The following is a 17,576-nucleotide window of genomic DNA, read 5'->3' as shown; positions in this document are numbered from 1 at the left end:
AAAACTTATGCAGGAATTTTTCCGGAAACTTTGTTAAAAATTGTTATCCGAAAAATTAAAGGAGAATGAAATAGGAAATCCTTAAGGGATTTTTGAAGGATTTTCTAACGAAATAATTTTCAAATGAAATTTATGAAGGATTCTTAAGGTGATTATACAACAAAGCCACAAACCGGCCATTTTGGAAACCACGTGATTTTTCTGAAATTTTTCGGGAGCACGAGTTGAGAGAACCATAACGCGCATATGGAATGAAACAATTGCGGAACATTCATTCACTAATGCTGAATAATCGACTTAAATTTCAGATTTGTGCAAACATCAGTTCTTAAAAGTTCTTGAAATTTATTCCAAACAAACAATTTCCGTAGGTGTTTCAAGTACTAAAAATAATTTCAAAGGAGGCATTATTCAAAAATTTCTTACAATTCCTTCTTTGAATTTTCGAAGGAATGTTATGAGGAATATCCAAAGAAATTTCTTGATTTGTCTCCGATGCAATTTCCGGAGAAATTTCAAAAGAAATCCCTAGACACCTCGAAAGAATACTTTCAGGAATTTCTAAAGTACGAGACGAGCCACCCTTGGGCTGAAAGTCTCGTTAATCAAGACAAAAAAATCCAAAGAAATTCACGCAGAAATTGTAGAATGTCGGAAGCTTCTACAGAATTTAATTTGGAAAATCCGCTCGAAATTTCCTTTACGAATTCTTTTTAAAACTTCTTTGGAAATTCCCTTCAGAGTTTCCTTGTAAAATTCATTGGAAATACCTATGGAAAATTCTAGGAATTTCTTCTAGATTCGTTTAAGTATATTTCCATAATTTCATCCAGGAATTCTTGAGAAAATTAATTAAAATTCCTCCGGAAATTTAGTTAGAAATTCCTTAAGGCTTTCAAATATTGCTTCAGAAATTTTGTTTGGTAATAAGAAATTTATTCATTTTCAAATTTATTTTTCTAGGGATCATTCAGAAAGGATTTCATCTGGAAATTCCATTGACATTTCCGTTAGAACTCTTCCGAAAATTCTTTTAGGATTTTCTATTCCATTCTTCATCAAAATTTCCGGAAAAAAAATCTCCCAACAAAATTTCCGTAATAATTCCTGCAGCAATTTTGAACGGAACCTATATGGTTTTACTAAAAGCAAGAGGAAGTTCCGAAGAAATATCCCAATTAATTTACAAAGGCCTCATAATTGTCCGTATAATGATATTTGAAAGGTTTGAGAGTCCTACACAACTGCAAACAAACAATCATGCAGGTTCAATCGATGTACATTAGTTAAAATTTCATTTGATTGATTATTTTATTAGTATTTTGAATGGTCAACCTTATTCATAGTTTCCACAAAAGCACTAGGATATGCTTAAAAAAATACGGAAATATTCTCGACCATCGTCGGACCCCCCTCAAATCACTACTGGCTGGTGAGAAACCACACAGTTGCGCTCGAGCAACCTCACTCACGCTCATTTGCCGCTATCTAATCCAACGCAACATCTCTGAGCGAAGCCAATGGAAGTGTCTCAGCAACGCTGCTGCTACTACGGCGACGACTCACCAGAAGAAAGCCCAACCGGACAGACCGCCGCGGCTCAGCCTCGATCTGCCCCGTATGAATCAGTTCTGCTCAAGAAACCGGTTTGTAAACACGCACCGGAACGCGCGATCGGTCGCTGCTTTTCTTGCGGGGGAAATTCTTTCCCATAAACGTTCTCTCCTTCGCCATCGCCGCCGTGCGGCTTCTCTCACCATGCGCCACCGTCTTGGTGCGCAACTCAGCGCGATGCGGAGGTGATGTGCCACTTCCCTCGGATCGAATCCCCCTAGCGGAGAAGATCATCTCACACGGCGCGTCGCCACCGCCGGACGGGAGCACTCAGTCTTGATCGGTGTTGGGTGGAAGAGGTCTTCATCGTTGTCGTCGCGGTCATCGTCGTCGTCGTCGGCGGCAGGTTTAAGTTGCGCTTCGAATGAAAAATAAGTGAATAATTGAACGACGGTAAATTGAAAAGGAAGTGAATTTGTGGCGCAAAACGGGGCGAAGAAGATACTTCAAGTGAGAACGAGGATCCTTTCAATAGAAGAACATCGGAATGCACCGTGCGCTTATTGCCGATAGCAGGAGGCTAAACATACCAATCGATGGACCGGTTCTTCGTGGTCCATGACAAGTCCCGTGTGTGACACTTATCGAATGACGTTAAGCCTGCGACCGTTAAAAACTCGGTCAAGCGCGCGAGAGTTATCTGTTTAGATCTTCCTACGTAGATCGATTTCTGGGCTAAAACGCATATTACTTCGGGAGCGGCTTGCTGTTCTTTGAGGTGCTAATGTAGTTGTCGAATGGTGATAAGACTGCGCCAGGTGCGTCAACATATTTTAGCATCGAGCATTGGGACTAAAGTCTGGGATTCGTTATCGCAGGGTCGCACCAAAATCAGAAGCTTTCGCGTCACACGCAAGGTGAGAATGGAATTGCTGAGGGTGGATGTACGGATTATGGTGTTGGGAAGTCATCAAGTTGGAACTGAATCTATTTGACGCGACACGTTACCTAGCTGATTGCTCAAATTCAGAGACCAAAAAATCGTACAGTCGGTGATCGTCGATTCTTAGCAAACATGTTTTGAATAAACGTGGCTGGAAAATATTTTACCAAAAAAAAATCGTCAAATTGTCGTTCAGCCAAACAAGTGTAAGGGGTAAATAACTCGTCATGTTAAAAAATCCTGTGGTCAAGCAAGTCCGTCAAATTCGTCATCATTATCCATCAAGCAATTTGGTTAAATAATCGGTCTGGCCAAACAAGTCGTTTGGCCAAGCAACTCGTCTGGACAAACAAGTCGTCTCGCCAAACAAATAGTTGTCTGACGTATAAAATAAATCGATTAGCTTAGTTTTCCAAACTCGGTACAAGAAGACCTCGAAATTGGAATCAAGATTTATTCAAACAGAATCCAACTGTTGCTCAAACCATAACTCGTTCTTCCTCCCTAGCCTCATATAATCAGTGCATTGCCAGAAGCGGCAGCAAAAGGCGCACAACGTGGTCGAACGGTGGTGTGATTATGGTGAGAAGGTGTGCTTACCTTTGGAAATTACCGCCCCGAGCCGCCCGGTATCGATAAGTGTGAATAGTGAATATAACTTTGTTGTGTGTAATGCCCATCCGCAGGGTTCGGCTCAATCGATGCCAACAAACCGGCAATTAGGCGTAATATGAGGCATGGAAAAACCGGCACCAGCAGCGGCGAGGCATTTCCAGCAGTGAACTATGCAGGAGGTAAGTTTCAATTTCACTTACGTGGCCCCAATCGTTGCATTGGCTCGGACTGATGATGGGAATGTGTCATTTATGGACCAGGAGGGAAAAGTTTTCATTAAAGGAAAGCGAATCATTCATCATCGAGATAGATATTTCTTTTCAAATTCCTTTACAATAACCGATACAACATCTGGCAGCTACTTATCACGTCTCCAGAATCGATCATATTTTCAATTAAAGATGAACATTCTTCATCTGAGTTACTAAACCGTGTTGAGCAGAATCCGAAATACGGTCGGAATTCCATCCGATATCCAGTCAGGATTCCATCCGGAATCTGAACATTATCCGGAATCCGGTCAGGATTCCATCCGGAATCCGGCCAGGATTCCATCCGGAATCCAGCCAGGATTCCATCCGGAATCCGGTCAGGATTCCATCCGGAATCCGGTCAGGATTCCATCCGGAATCCGGTCAGGATTCCATCCGGAATCCGGTCAGGATTCCATCCGGAGTGCGGTCAGGATTCGATCCGGAATCCAGCCAGGAATCCATCCGGAATCCGGTCAGGATTCCATCCGGAATCCGGTCAGGATTCCATCCGGAATCCGGTCAGGATTCCATCCGGAATCCGGTCAGGATTCCATCCGGAATCCGGTCAGGATTCCATCCGGAATCCGGTCAGGATTCCATCCGGAATCCGGTCAGGATTCCATCCGGAATCCGGTCAGGATTCCATCCGGAATCCGGTCAGAATTCCATCCGGAATCCGGTCAGGATTCCATCCGGAATCCGGTCAGGATTCCATCCGGAATCCGGTCAGGATTCCATCCGGAATCCGGTCAGGATTCCATCCGGAATCTGGTCAGGATTCCATCCGGAATCCGGTCAGGATTCCATCCGGAATCCGGTCAGGATTCCATCCGGAATCCGGTCAGGATTCCATCCGGAATCCGGTCAGGATTCCATCCGGAATCCGGTCAGGATTCCATCCGGAATCCGGTCAGGATTCCATCCGGAATCCGGTCAGGATTCCATCCGGAATCCGGTCAGGATTCCATCCGGAATCCGGTCAGGATTCCATCCGGAATCCGGTCAGGATTCCATCCGGAATCCGGTCAGGATTCCATCCGGAATCCGGTCAGGATTCCATCCGGAATCCGGTCAGGATTCCATCCGGAATCCGGTCAGGATTCCATCCGGAATCCGGTCAGGATTCCATCCGGAATCCGGTCAGGATTCCATCCGGAATCCGGTCAGGATTCCATCCGGAATCCGGTCAGGATTCCATCCGGAATCCGGTCAGGATTCCATCCGGAATCCGGTCAGGATTCCATCCGGAATCCGGTCAGGATTCCATCCGGAATCCGGTCAGGATTCCATCCGGAATCCGGTCAGGATTCGATCCGGAATCCGGTTAGGATTCGATCCGGAATCCGGTTAGGATTCGATCCGGAATCCGGTTAGGATTCGATCCGGAATCCAGCCAGGATTCCATCCGGAATCCGGTCAGGATTCCATCCGGAATCCGGTCAGGATTCCATCCGGAATCCGGTCAGGATTCCATCCGGAATCCGGTCAGGATTCCATCCGGAATCCGGTCAGGATTCCATCCGGAATCCGGTCAGGATTCCATCCGGAATCCGGTCAGGATTCCATCCGGAATCCGGTCAGGATTCCATCCGGAATCCGGTCAGGATTCCATCCGGAATCCGGTCAGGATTCCATCCGGAATCCGGTCAGGATTCCATCCGGAATCCGGTCAGGATTTCATCTCGAATCCGGTCAGGATTCCATCCGGAATCCGGTCAGGATTCCATCCGGAATCCGGTCAGGATTCCATCCGGAATCCGGTCAGGATTCCATCCGGAATCCGGTCAGGATTCCATCCGGAATCCGGTCAGGATTCCATCCGGAATCCGGTCAGGATTCCATCCGGAATCCGGTCAGGATTCCATCCGGAATCCGGTCAGGATTCCATCCGGAATCCGGTCAGGATTTCATCCGGAATCCGGTCAGGATTCCATCCGGAATCCGGTCAGGATTCCATCCGGAATCCGGTCAGGATTCCATCCGGAATCCGGTCAGGATTCCATCCGGAATCCGATCAGGATTCCATCCGGAATCCGATCAGGATTCCATCCGGAATCCGGTCAGGATTCCATCCGGAATCCGGTCAGGATTCCATCCGGAATCCGGTCAGGATTCCATCCGGAATCCGGTCAGGATTCCATCCGGAATCCGGTCAGGATTCCATCCGGAATCCGGTCAGGATTCCATCCGGAATCCGGTCAGGATTCCATCCGGAATCCGGTCAGGATTCCATCCGGAATCCGGTCAGGATTCCATCCGGAATCCTGTCAGGGTTCCATCCGGAATCAGTCAGGATTCCATCCGGAATCCGGTCAGGATTCCATCCGGAATCCGGTCAGGATTCCATCCGAATCCGGTCAGGATTCCATCCGGAATCGGTCAGGATTCCATCCGAATCCGGTCAGGATTCCATCCGAATCCGGTCAGGATTCCATCCGGAATCCGGTCAGGATTCCATCCGAATCCGGTCAGGATTCCATCCGAATCCGGTCAGGATTCCATCCGAATCGGTCAGGATTCCATCCGGAATCGGTCAGGATTCCATCCGGAATCCGGTCAGGATTCCATCCGGAATCCGGTCAGGATTCCATCCGAATCCGGTCAGGATTCCATCCGAATCGGTCAGGATTCCATCCGAATCCGGTCAGATTCCATCCGAATCCGGTCAGATTCCATCCGAATCCGGTCAGATTCCATCCGAATCCGGTCAGATTCCATCCGAATCCGGTCAGGATTCCATCCGGAATCCGGTCAGGATTCCATCCGAATCCGGTCAGATTCCATCCGGAATCCGGTCAGGATTCCATCCGGAATCCGGTCAGATTCCATCCGAATCCGGTCAGGATTCCATCCGGAATCCGGTCAGGATTCCATCCGGAATCCGGTCAGGATTCCATCCGAATCCGGTCAGGATTCCATCCGAATCCGGTCAGGATTCCATCCGAATCCGGTCAGGATTCCATCCGGAATCCGGTCAGGATTCCATCCGGAATCCGGTCAGGATTCCATCCGGAATCCGGTCAGGATTCCATCCGGAATCGGTCAGGATTCCATCCGGAATCCGGTCAGGATTCCATCCGAATCCGGTCAGGATTCCATCCGGAATCCGGTCAGGATTCCATCCGGAATCCGGTCAGGATTCCATCCGGAATCCGGTCAGATTCCATCCGGAATCCGGTCAGGATTCCATCCGGAATCCGGTCAGGATTCCATCCGGAATCCGGTCAGGATTCCATCCGAATCCGGTCAGGATTCCATCCGGAATCCGGTCAGGATTCCATCCGAATCCGGTCAGGATTCCATCCGGAATCCGGTCAGGATTCCATCCGAATCCGGTCAGGATTCCATCCGGAATCCGGTCAGGATTCCATCCGGAATCCGGTCAGGATTCCATCCGGAATCCGGTCAGGATTCCATCCGGAATCCGGTCAGGATTCCATCCGGAATCCGGTCAGATTCCATCCGGAATCCGGTCAGGATTCCATCCGGAATCGGTCAGGATTCCATCCGGAATCGGTCAGGATTCCATCCGGAATCGGTCAGATTCCATCCGGAATCGGTCAGGATTCCATCCGGAATCCGGTCAGATTCCATCCGGAATCCGGTCAGGATTCCATCCGGAATCCGGTCAGGATTCCATCCGGAATCAGTCAGGATTCCATCCGGAATCGGTCAGGATTCCATCCGGAATCCGGTCAGGATTCCATCCGGAATCCGGTCAGGATTCCATCCGGAATCCGGTCAGGATTCCATCCGGAATCCGGGCAGGGTTCGATCGGGGATCCGGGCGGGCGCCGTTCCGGAATCCGGTCAGGATTCCATCCGGAATCCGGTCAGGATTCCATCCGGAATCCGGTCAGGATTCCATCCGGAATCCGGTCAGGATTCCATCCGGAATCCGGTCAGGATTCCATCCGGAATCCGGTCAGGATTCCATCCGGAATCCGGTCAGGATTCCATCCGGAATCAGGAATACGGTGAGAATTCCATCCGGAATACGGTGAGGATTCCATCCGGAATACGGTGAGGATTCCATCCGGAATCCGGTGAGGATTCCTTCCACAATCCGGACAGGATTCCATCCGGAATCCGGTCAGGATTCCATCCGGAATCCGGTCAGGATTCCATCCGGAATCCGGTCAGGATTTTATCCGGAATCCGGTCAGAATTCCATCCGGAAAACTCGTTCAGGATTCCATCTGGAATCCGGCAGAGATTCCATCCGGAATCCGGTCAGGATTCCATCCGGAATCTGGTCAGGATTCCATCCGGAATCCGGTCAGATTCCATCCGGAATCAGTCAGGATTCCATCCGGAATCGGTCAGGATTCCATCCGGAATCCGGTCAGGCTTCCATCCGGAATCCGGTCAGGATTCCATCCGGAATCGGTCAGGATTCCATCCGAATCCGGTCAGGATTCCATCCGAATCGGTCAGATTCCATCCGAATCCGGTCAGGATTCCATCCGGAATCCGTCAGGGTTTCATCCGGAATACGGTCTTGATTCCATCCGAATCCGTTAGGGATTCCATCCGGAATCCGTTAGGATTCCATCCGGAGTCTGTTAGGGATTCCATCCGGAATCCAGTTGGGATTTCATCCGGAGTCTGTTAGGGATTCCATCCGGAATCCGTTAGAGTTCCATCCGGAATCCGTTAGGATTCCATCCGGAATCCGTTAGGGATTCCATCCGAATCCGTTAGGATTCCATCCGGAATCCGTTAGGGATTCCATCCGGAATCCGTTAGATTCCATCCGAATCCGTTAGGGATTCCATCCGAATCCGTTAGGATTCCATCCGGAATCCGTTAGGGATTCCATCCGGAATCCGTTAGGATTCCATCCGGAATCCGTTAGGGATTCCATCCGGAATCCGTTAGGATTCCATCCGAATCCGTTAGGATTCCATCCGGAATCCGTTAGGATTCCATCCGAATCCGTTAGGATTCCATCCGGAATCCGTTAGGGATTCCATCCGGAATCCGTTAGGGATTCCATCCGGAATCCGTTAGGATTCCATCCGGAATCCGTTAGGATTCCATCCGGAATCCGTTAGGGATTCCATCCGAATCCGTTAGGATTCCATCCGGAATCCGTTAGGATTCCATCCGGAATCCGTTAATTCCATCCGGAATCCGTTAGGATTCCATCCGGAATCCGTTAGGATTCCATCCGGAATCCGTTAGGGATTCCATCCGGAATCCGTTAGGATTCCATCCGGAATCCGTTAGGATTCCATCCGGAATCCGTTAGGGATTCCATCCGAATCCGTTAGGATTCCATCCGGAATCCGTTAGGATTCCATCCGGAATCCGTTAGGGATTCCATCCGGAATCCGTTAGGATTCCATCCGGAATCCGTTAAGTTCCATCCGGAATCCGTTAGGGATTCCATCCGGAATCCGTTAGAGTTCCATCCGAATCCGTTAGGATTCCATCCGGAATCCGTTAGGATTCCATCCGAAATCCGTTGAGGATTCCATCCAAAATCCGTTGGGTTTCCATTCGAAATCCGTCAGGGATTCCATCCGGAAATTGTTAGGGATTCCATCCGAAATCCGGAATCCATCGTCAGGGATGCCATCCGGAATCCGTTAGGGATTCCATCCGGAATCAGTTAGGGTTTCCATCTGGAATTCGTCAGGGATGCCATCCAGAATCCGCTAAGGATTCCATCCGGAATCCGTTAAGATTCCATCCGAATCCGTTAGGATTCCATCCGAATCCGTTAGGATTCCATCCGGAATCCGTTAGGGATTCCATCCGGAATCCGTTAGGATTCCATCCGGAATCCGTTAGGATTCCATCCGGAATCCGTTAGGGATTCCATCCGGAATCCGTTAGGATTCCATCCGAATCCGTTAGGGATTCCATCCGAATCCGTTAGGATTCCATCCGAATCCGTTAGGGATTCCATCCGGAATCCGTTAGGATTCCATCCGGAATCCGTTAGGGATTCCATCCGGAATCCGTTAGAGTTCCATCCGGAATCCGTTAGGGATTCCATCCGAATCCGTTAGGGATTCCATCCGAATCCGTTAGGATTCCATCCGAATCCGTTAGGATTCCATCCGGAATCCGTTAGGGATTCCATCCGGAATCCGTTAGGGATTCCATCCGGAATCCGTTAGGATTCCATCCGGAATCCGTTAGGGATTCCATCCGGAATCCGTTAGAGTTCCATCCGGAATCCGTTAGGGATTCCATCCGGAATCCGTTAGGGATTCCATCCGAATCCGTTAGGGATTCCATCCGGAATCCATTAGGGATTCCATCCGAATCCGTTAGGGATTCCATCCGGAATCCGGTCAGGATTCCATCCGGAATCCGTTAGAGATTCCATCCGGAATCCGTTAGGGATTCCATCCGGAATCCGTTAGGGATTCCATCCGGAATCCGTTAGGGATTCCATCCGGAATCCGTTAGGGATTCCATCCGGAATCCGTTAGGGATTCCATCCGGAATCCGTTAGGGATTCCATCCGGAATCCGTTAGGGATTCCATCCGAAATCCTTTAGGGATTCCATAAATTTTTTCCATCATTTCTATCAGGAATCCAATCCGGATATAATCCGGAGTCCTTTTTTTGTTCCGTTCGTAATTCGTTCGGTTAGTATAGTTTTTTTTTCAAAAAAATTCCGTCTGGTTCAGAGAAAAAGCATGAACAAAATTTATCACAGGCTGTTAGCAGCGGATTTGCAAACTGTGCGGCTGACTTTGGGCGGATTATGACTTCTACCTGAAGCAAAAGGTTTTCGTCTGACTTTAATTTGACTTTAGGAGAGAAAATTTTATCTAACTGTACTGAACAATGTTGTCGATAAATAAATTTTTATTTGTGGTGCACGAACCCAGTCTAACTGAACGCTGCATCAGCCAAAGTCCAAAATGCCGATGGAGCCCGTCATTCTAATCAGTACCGTGTGTGTGCTGCATTAAAAAAGCAATTCACTGAGTAAATACCAGCAGATGTAAAATGTTTTCACAAAAAGAGACTGATTAATACCACAAACAAAGGTGATCATGATCACGCGCAAAGGTGTGCGAACGTCGCAAGCAAAACGACTGTCGAAAACTTAAAATCAATGACTTGGAGAAAACGGGTAAAAATAGGCGTCTTTCTCCGCAACCGGTGCGAATGCGGGCTCCCTGTGCAAGTTACATTTTTTTCGACACAAATTACGGTTCCGAGGGAATTAGATTCATCCATCAAACGATCGTGTTTGTTTAGGCGATAAAAAGTGTACGAACGCTATTAGGTCAAGCCAATCGAAAGATTATGCCTGCCCGTGAAACGAGTCAGTAGAGTTGAACGTATCCCAAACATGTGTTTTGATCGTGCAAAAGCTGGGGGTTTTGCTTTCCGGGTTTGTGAATAAATATTTAATTGATGACTAATCCGCAGTTTGATGTCCGCTTTCGAGATCGAACTCGGCTTTCAGCTGGTTTTGACGAAACCATGAATGACGTTGAGATTCATTCATCTTGCTGGTGTGGATTTCATTCCAAGTCAAATGATACTGCGACAAACCTACTCGAACGGACCTTCCGGTCATTAGAGACACTTTAGCTCGATTAACGCTCCAAGTCTGTACGCCCGCCACAGTCGTAACCGGAGCCACTTCGGTACATCTCACGTATCTAATCTTTTTGCTGAAAATTCAAACGACCAGCACAAGCTTGCCCATCGCGCACTCCGCCGCGTTGCTTGCTGCCCCATTTCCATAAATCTCAATTAGAGAGAACCCATACCGTCCGATAAAGCATTTCTTAGGTGGGATTCGCGTGGCGGATCGCAGGAACGCGCACGGCGACCTTCGGGTCGTTGGCAGATTACACCGATTCCGGCGATCAATGTCACGACTCACGAGTGCGATAATGGTGGTAGGTAATCCCAATTGACGACAACACATCCATCATCAGCGACTGATGGAGCCGAAATTAAGCCGCTCGGCTGTGGAATGTCACCTCGAATGAGTTTCACGTGCCCCGAAGACGCAATGTTCGTTATTTAGGTCGCTAAAAGGGTTAAATTGAGCTCGGCCAATCGTCGACGTCGCCGGTCTCGCTGGTTACTAACGCCGGGTAATGGAATAGTGACGAAGCAAAAGGCGAATTCGAGAGCGCTTGCGGATAATTAATTTGTGCAAAAATGTATTTAAGACGAGTGAATGTTATCCCCGTTTCGAGCGGGAAGGCAACTGCGAGCGGAAGTCTTACTTGGCTGAAATTGAAGGCTGTAATGTTGAACGCTTTGCAGTGTACGATCTGCCTGGTTGGGTTAGTTTTATGTGGTTGGAGTGCTCGAATCGAGTTATATACACGATGTCATAAGGAGGTAAAAAAAGAAAAAGAGATTTAGCAACGGTTAGTTTTTAATGATTTGACGTCAAACCTTCTTATCGCATTGAGATGGCAGCACCAAGACTGTGCGTAGCCATCGGCAGTATTGGAACCAGTCGAGAATCAAACAAATTTTAAATCCTGATTATCAATAAGTATAACCCTGTTTCAAGTCCCTGCGCACTCACGTGCCGACCTGGAAATTGGTCAACGAGAAGAACTCACAATAAAGGCGTGACGCTGCCGACGATTGTTGAAATAACGTCACCGCAGACTTTGTTCATCAAGAAGTCGACAGTTACAATCTTGCATCAATTCCCTGCACAGTTTGTCATAATTACCTACTCAGACATATGGCACACATAGGTCTACCAGGTCTTATTCTCCGGATGTGTTGGGAGAAAAACCGGATCAAGTTCTTGGGCCTTCAATCTCCAGATCGTCGATTTCACACAACCAGCGAGTGCGGGGTCTACCCCGTAGCGTTACTCTTTTCCAGGTTCTTCGCTAAACATTACTTTGTCTGGTATCTTTTCCGACATACGCACCACATTTCCAGCTCACTGTAACCTGCCGTATTTTATCAGCCTGCCGATGTCTGCATTTTTGTTCACTTGGTACAACTCGTGATTCATGCGTCCATTCACCATTTTTCATCACGCCACCAAGCATTTAATGCAAATCATTCTGAGAATACGATAATTCGCAACTTTCAGCGTCCAGGCGTCATGGCCGTACAGGCTGACTGGACGAATCAACGATGTGTACAGAGCTAGTTTTCTCCGTACCTGAAAGCTGCGGTGCTTTGGCTGACTACGCAAACCATAGAAAGTTCTACTTGCAGCCGCAACACATCTTTTAATCTCGCGGCTAACATCATTATCACATGTAACGAATGTTCCAAAGTAGATGAATTCGTTGACAACCTCAAAGCACATCCTATCCCTTCCAACCCACAGTGTTTTATTTCGTCATTTTCACGATCGAAATACAAAAACTCAAAAAGAGCTATGTTCTGTGCCCTATGCGCTTCGCCCTGTTTCAGTCCATTTAACGTCACCTACGAATCGGATGTCTCACCAGGTTTTTTGACACTCGATTTGGATTCATCCAGTGCCGCATGAATCAGCCTAATAAGTAAGGGTATGCGATAACACACTTTTTCCTAACGAAACGAAACGGAACGAAATTTAAAATGTCTATGTTGCTTCGGATCGAAACGAAACGAAATATGGATTTACTTTCGAAACTTCGGAACGAAACGAAATCAAGGTTCATTTGATTCGATATTTTTCGAAACGAAACGAAATTTCAATTTTTTTTTCCGCGAAATTTTGATTGAATTGGTTTTACACTATGTACGCAATTCGGATTTCACTTTTTCGAAGTCAAATAACTGTTTGACGACCAATAGAGTTATAATAATAGAAGAGGCAGTCTGTTATAAATCACCGCATTCTCACCGCATATACCATTGGCGATAAGGCAATAACCCAGCATTTATGCCGCTCTTGAAAGGAGGCTTCCGACCCTTTTGAAAGGAGGCTACCAACCCTCTTGAAAGGAGGCCTCCGAGCATATTGAAAGGAGGCTTCCGACCCTTTTGAAAGCAGGCTACCAACCCTCTTGAAAGGAGGCTTCCGAGCCTCTTCAGAGGAGGCTTCCGAACCTCTTGAGAGGAGGCTTCCGAGCCTCTTGAAAGGAGGCTTCCGAGCCTTTTGAAAGGAGGCTTCCGAGCCTCTTGAAAGGATGCTTCCGAGCCTCTAGAAAGGAGGCTCTGAGCCTCTTGAAAGGAGGCTTCGAGCCTCTTGAAAGGGAGGCTTCTGAGGCCTCTTGAAAGGAGGCTTCTGAGCCTCTTGAAAGGAGGCTTCCTGAGCCTCTTGAAAGGAGGCCTCTGAGCCTCTTGAAAGGAGGCTTCTGAGCCCCTTGAAAGGAGGCTCTGAGCCTCTTGAAAGGAGGCTTCTGAGTCTCTTGAAAGGAGGCTCTGAGCCTTTTGAAAGAAGGCCTGAGCCTCTTGAAAGAAGGCCTGAGCCTCTTGAAAGGAGGCTTCCGAGCCTCTTGAAAGGAGGCTCTGAGCCTCTTGAAGGAGGCTTGAGGCCTCTTGAAAGGAGGCTTGAGCCTCTTGAAAGGAGGCTTCCAGGCCTCTTGAAGGAGGCTTGAGGCCTCTTGAAAGGAGGCTTCCAGGCCTCTTGAAAGGAGGCTCTGAGCCTCTTGAAGGAGGCCTGAGCCTCTTGAAAGGAGGCTTCCTGAGCCTCTTGAAAGGAGGCTTGAGGCCTCTTGAAAGGAGGCTTCCAGAGCCTCTTGAAAGGAGGCCTGAGCCTCTTGAAAGGAGGCTTCCTGAGCCTCTTGAAAGGAGGCCTGAGGCCTCTTGAAAGGAGGCTTCTGAGGCCTCTTGAAAGGAGGCTTGAGCCTCTTGAAAGGAGGCTCTGAGGCCTCTTGAAAGGAGGCTTCCAGGCCTCTTGAAAGGAGGCTTCTGAGCTCTCTTGAAAGGAGGCCTGAGCCTCTTGAAAGGAGGCTTCCAGGCCTCTTGAAAGGAGGCTTCTGAGGCCTCTTGAAAGGAGGCTTCCTGAGCCTCTTGAAAGGAGGCCTGAGCCTCTTGAAAGGAGGCTTCTGAGCCTCTTGAAAGGAGGCTTCTGAGCCTCTTGAAAGGAGGCTTGAGCCTCTTGAAAGGAGGCTCTGAGCCTCTTGAAAGGAGGCTTCCAGGCCTCTTGAAAGGAGGCCTGAGCCTCTCTTGAAAGGAGGCTTCTGAGCCTCTTGAAAGGAGGCTCTGAGCCTCTTGAAAGGAGGCTTCTGAGCCTCTTGAAAGGAGGCTTCTGAGCCTCTTGAAAGGAGGCTTCTGAGCCTCTTGAAAGGAGGCTTCTGAGCCTCTTGAAAGGAGGCCTGAGCCTCTTGAAAGGAGGCTCTGAGCCTCTTGAAAGGAGGCTTCAGGCCTCTTGAAGGAGGCTTCTGAGCCTCTTGAAAGGAGGCTCTGAGCCTCTTGAAAGGAGGCTTCCGAGCCTCTTGAAAGGAGGCTTCCAGGCCTCTTGAAAGGAGGCCTGAGCCTCTTGAAAGGAGGCTTCCTGAGCCTCTTGAAAGGAGGCTCTGAGCCTCTTGAAGGAGGCTTCTGAGCCTCTTGAAAGGAGGCTTCTGAGCCTCTTGAAAGGAGGCTTCTGAGCTCTTGAAAGGAGGCTTCTGAGCCTCTTGAAAGGAGGCTTCTGAGCCTCTTGAAAGGAGGCCTGAGCCTCTTGAAAGGAGGCCTGAGCCTCTTGAAAGGAGGCTTCTGAGCTCTTGAAAGGAGGCTTCCTGAGCCTCTTGAAAGGAGGCCTGAGGCCTCTTGAAAGGAGGCTTCCGAGGCCTCTTGAAAGGGAGGCTCTGAGCCTCTTGAAAGGAGGCTCTGAGCCTCTTGAAAGGAGGCTTCCTGAGCCTCTTGAAAGGAGGCTGAGGCCTCTTGAAAGGAGGCTCTGAGCCTCTTGAAAGGAGGCCTGAGCCTCTTGAAAGGAGGCTTCTGAGCCTCTTGAAAGGAGGCTTGAGCCTCTTGAAAGGAGGCTTCCAGGCCTCTTGAAAGGAGGCTTGAGCCTCTTGAAAGGAGGCTTCTGAGGCCTCTTGAAAGGAGGCTTCTGAGCCTCTTGAAAGGAGGCTTCTGAGCCTCTTGAAAGGAGGCTTCTGAGCCTCTTGAAAGGAGGCCTGAGCCTCTTGAAAGGAGGCCTGGGCCTCTTGGAAGGGAGGCTTCTGAGGCCTCTTGAAAGGAGGCTTGAGCCTCTTGAAAGGAGGCCTGAGCCTCTTGAAAGGAGGCTTCCTGAGCCTCTTGAAAGGAGGCTCTGAGCCTCTTGAAAGGGAGGCTGGGCCTCTTGAAAGGAGGCTTCTGAGCCTCTTGAAAGGAGGCTTCTGAGGCCTCTTGAAAGGAGGCTGGAGCCTCTTGAAAGGAGGCTTCTGAGGCCTCTTGAAAGGAGGCTCTGAGCCTCTTGAAAGGAGGCCTGAGGCCTCTTGAAAGGAGGCCTGAGCCTCTTGAAAGGAGGCCTGAGCCTCTTGAAAGGAGGCTTCTGAGCCTCTTGAAAGGAGGCCTGAGCCCTCTTGAAAGGAGGCTTCCGAGCCTCTTGAAGGAGGCTTGAGCCTCTTGAAAGGAGGCTTGAGCCTCTTGAAAGGAGGCTTCTGAGCCTCTTGAAAGGAGGCTCTGAGCCTCTTGAAAGGAGGCTTCTGAGCCTCTTGAAAGGAGGCTTCTGAGCCTCTTGAAAGGAGGCTTCCAGGCCTCTTGAAAGGAGGCTTCTGAGCCTCTTGAAAGGAGGCTCTGAGCCTCTTGAAAGGAGGCTTCTGAGCCTCTTGAAAGGAGGCTCTGAGCCTCTTGAAAGGAGGCTTCTGAGCCTCTTGAAAGGAGGCTTCCTGAGCCTCTTGAAAGGAGGCCTGAGCCTCTTGAAAGGAGGCTCTGAGCCTCTTGAAAGGAGGCTTCCTGAGCCTCTTGAAAGGAGGCTTCTGAGGCCTCTTGAAAGGAGGCTTCCGGAGCCTCTTGAAAGGAGGCCTGAGCCTCTTGAAAGGAGGCTTCCAGGCCTCTTGAAAGGAGGCTCTGAGCCTCTTGAAAGGAGGCTTCCTGAGTCTCTTGAAAGGAGGCTCTGAGTCTCTTGAAAGGAGGCTTCTGGAGTCTCTTGAAAGGAGGCTCTCGAGGCCTTTTGAAGAAGGCTTCCTGAGCCTTTTGAAAGAAGGCTTTCCAACCACTTGAAAGGAGGCTTCCGACCCTTTTGAAAGGAGGCTACCAACCCTCTTGAAGGAGGCTTCCAGGCCTCTTGAAAGGAGGCTTCTGAGCCTCTTGAAAGGAGGCTCTGAGGCCTCTTGAAAGGAGGCTTGAGGCCTCTTAAAAGGAGGCCTCTGAGCCTCTTGAAAAAGGCTTCTGAGGCCTCTTGAAAAGAGGCTTTGAGCCTCTTGAAGGAGGCTTCTGAGCCTCTTGAAAGGAGGCCTGAGCCTCTTGAAAAAGGCTTGAGCCTCTTGAAAGAGGCTTCTGAGCCTCTTCAAAGGAGGCTTCTGAGCCTCTTGAAAGGAGGCCTGAGCCTCTTGAAAGGAGGCTTCTGAGCCTCTTGAAAGGAGGCTTCTGAGCCTCTTGAAAGGAGGCTTCCTGAGTCTCTTGAAAGGAGGCTCTGAGCCTTTTGAAAGGAGGCTTCTGAGCCTCTTGAAAGGAGGCCTGAGGCCTCTTGAAAGGAGGCTTCTGAGCCTCTTGAAAGGAGGCCTGAGCCTCTTGAAAGGAGGCTTTGAGGCCTCTTGAAAGGAGGCTTCTGAGCCTCTTGAAAGGAGGCTCTGAGCCTCTTGAAAGGAGGCTTCCAGGCCTCTTGAAAGGAGGCTTCCTGAGCCTCTTGAAAGGAGGCTTCTGAGCCTCTTGAAAGGAGGCTCTGAGCCTCTTGAAAGGAGGCTCTGAGCCTCTTGAAAGGAGGCTCTGAGCCTCTTGAAAGGAGGCTCTGAGCCTCTTGAAAGGAGGCTTCTGAGCCTCTTGAAAGGAGGCTTCTGAGCCTCTTGAAAGGAGGCCTGAGCCTCTTGAAAGGAGGCTTCTGAGCCTCTTGAAAGGGAGGCTTGAGGCCTCTTGAAAGGAGGCCTGAGCCTCTTGAAGGAGGCTTCTGAGCCTCTTGAAAGGAGGCTCTGAGCCTCTTGAAAGGGAGGCTCTGAGCCTCTTGAAAGGAGGCCTGAGCCTCTTGAAAGGAGGCTTGAGGCCTCTTGAAAGGAGGCTTCCTGAGTCTCTTGAAAGGAGGCTTCTGAGTCTCTTGAAAGGAGGCTTCTGAGGCCTTTTGAAAGGAGGCTTCTGAGCCTCTTGAAAGGAGGCTTCTGAGCCTATTGAAAGGAGGCTTCCAGGCCTCTTGAAAGGAGGCTCTGAGCCTTTTGAAAGGAGGCTTCTGGAGCCTCTTGAAAGGAGG

At 49.3% G+C, this 17,576-nt stretch overlaps 1 protein-coding gene across 6 annotated transcripts in view; it reads left to right on the top strand.

The window, feature by feature from the left end:
• Positions 1-1,652: 1,652 nt before the first annotated feature.
• Positions 1,653-17,576, top strand: part of LOC134207644 (chondroitin sulfate synthase 1) — an 85,419-nt gene continuing 69,495 nt past the window's right edge. For 2 of the 6 annotated variants that reach the window (XM_062683404.1, XM_062683398.1), the window contains exons 1-2: positions 1,653-2,471; positions 3,006-3,291. The gene's annotated coding sequence lies outside the window, so the exon portion shown is untranslated. The remainder of the gene's footprint in view (positions 2,472-3,005; positions 3,292-17,576) is intronic. The other 4 variants (XM_062683401.1, XM_062683402.1, XM_062683399.1 and 1 more) reach the window with 4 other exon arrangements.

The sequence above is a fragment of the Armigeres subalbatus genome, chromosome 1 (genome assembly GCF_024139115.2).
Source record: "Armigeres subalbatus isolate Guangzhou_Male chromosome 1, GZ_Asu_2, whole genome shotgun sequence".
Lineage (NCBI taxonomy): Eukaryota > Metazoa > Arthropoda > Insecta > Diptera > Culicidae > Armigeres > Armigeres subalbatus.
Note: the sequence above shows the minus strand (reverse complement) of the source record. Positions and strands in the feature narration are given on the sequence as shown.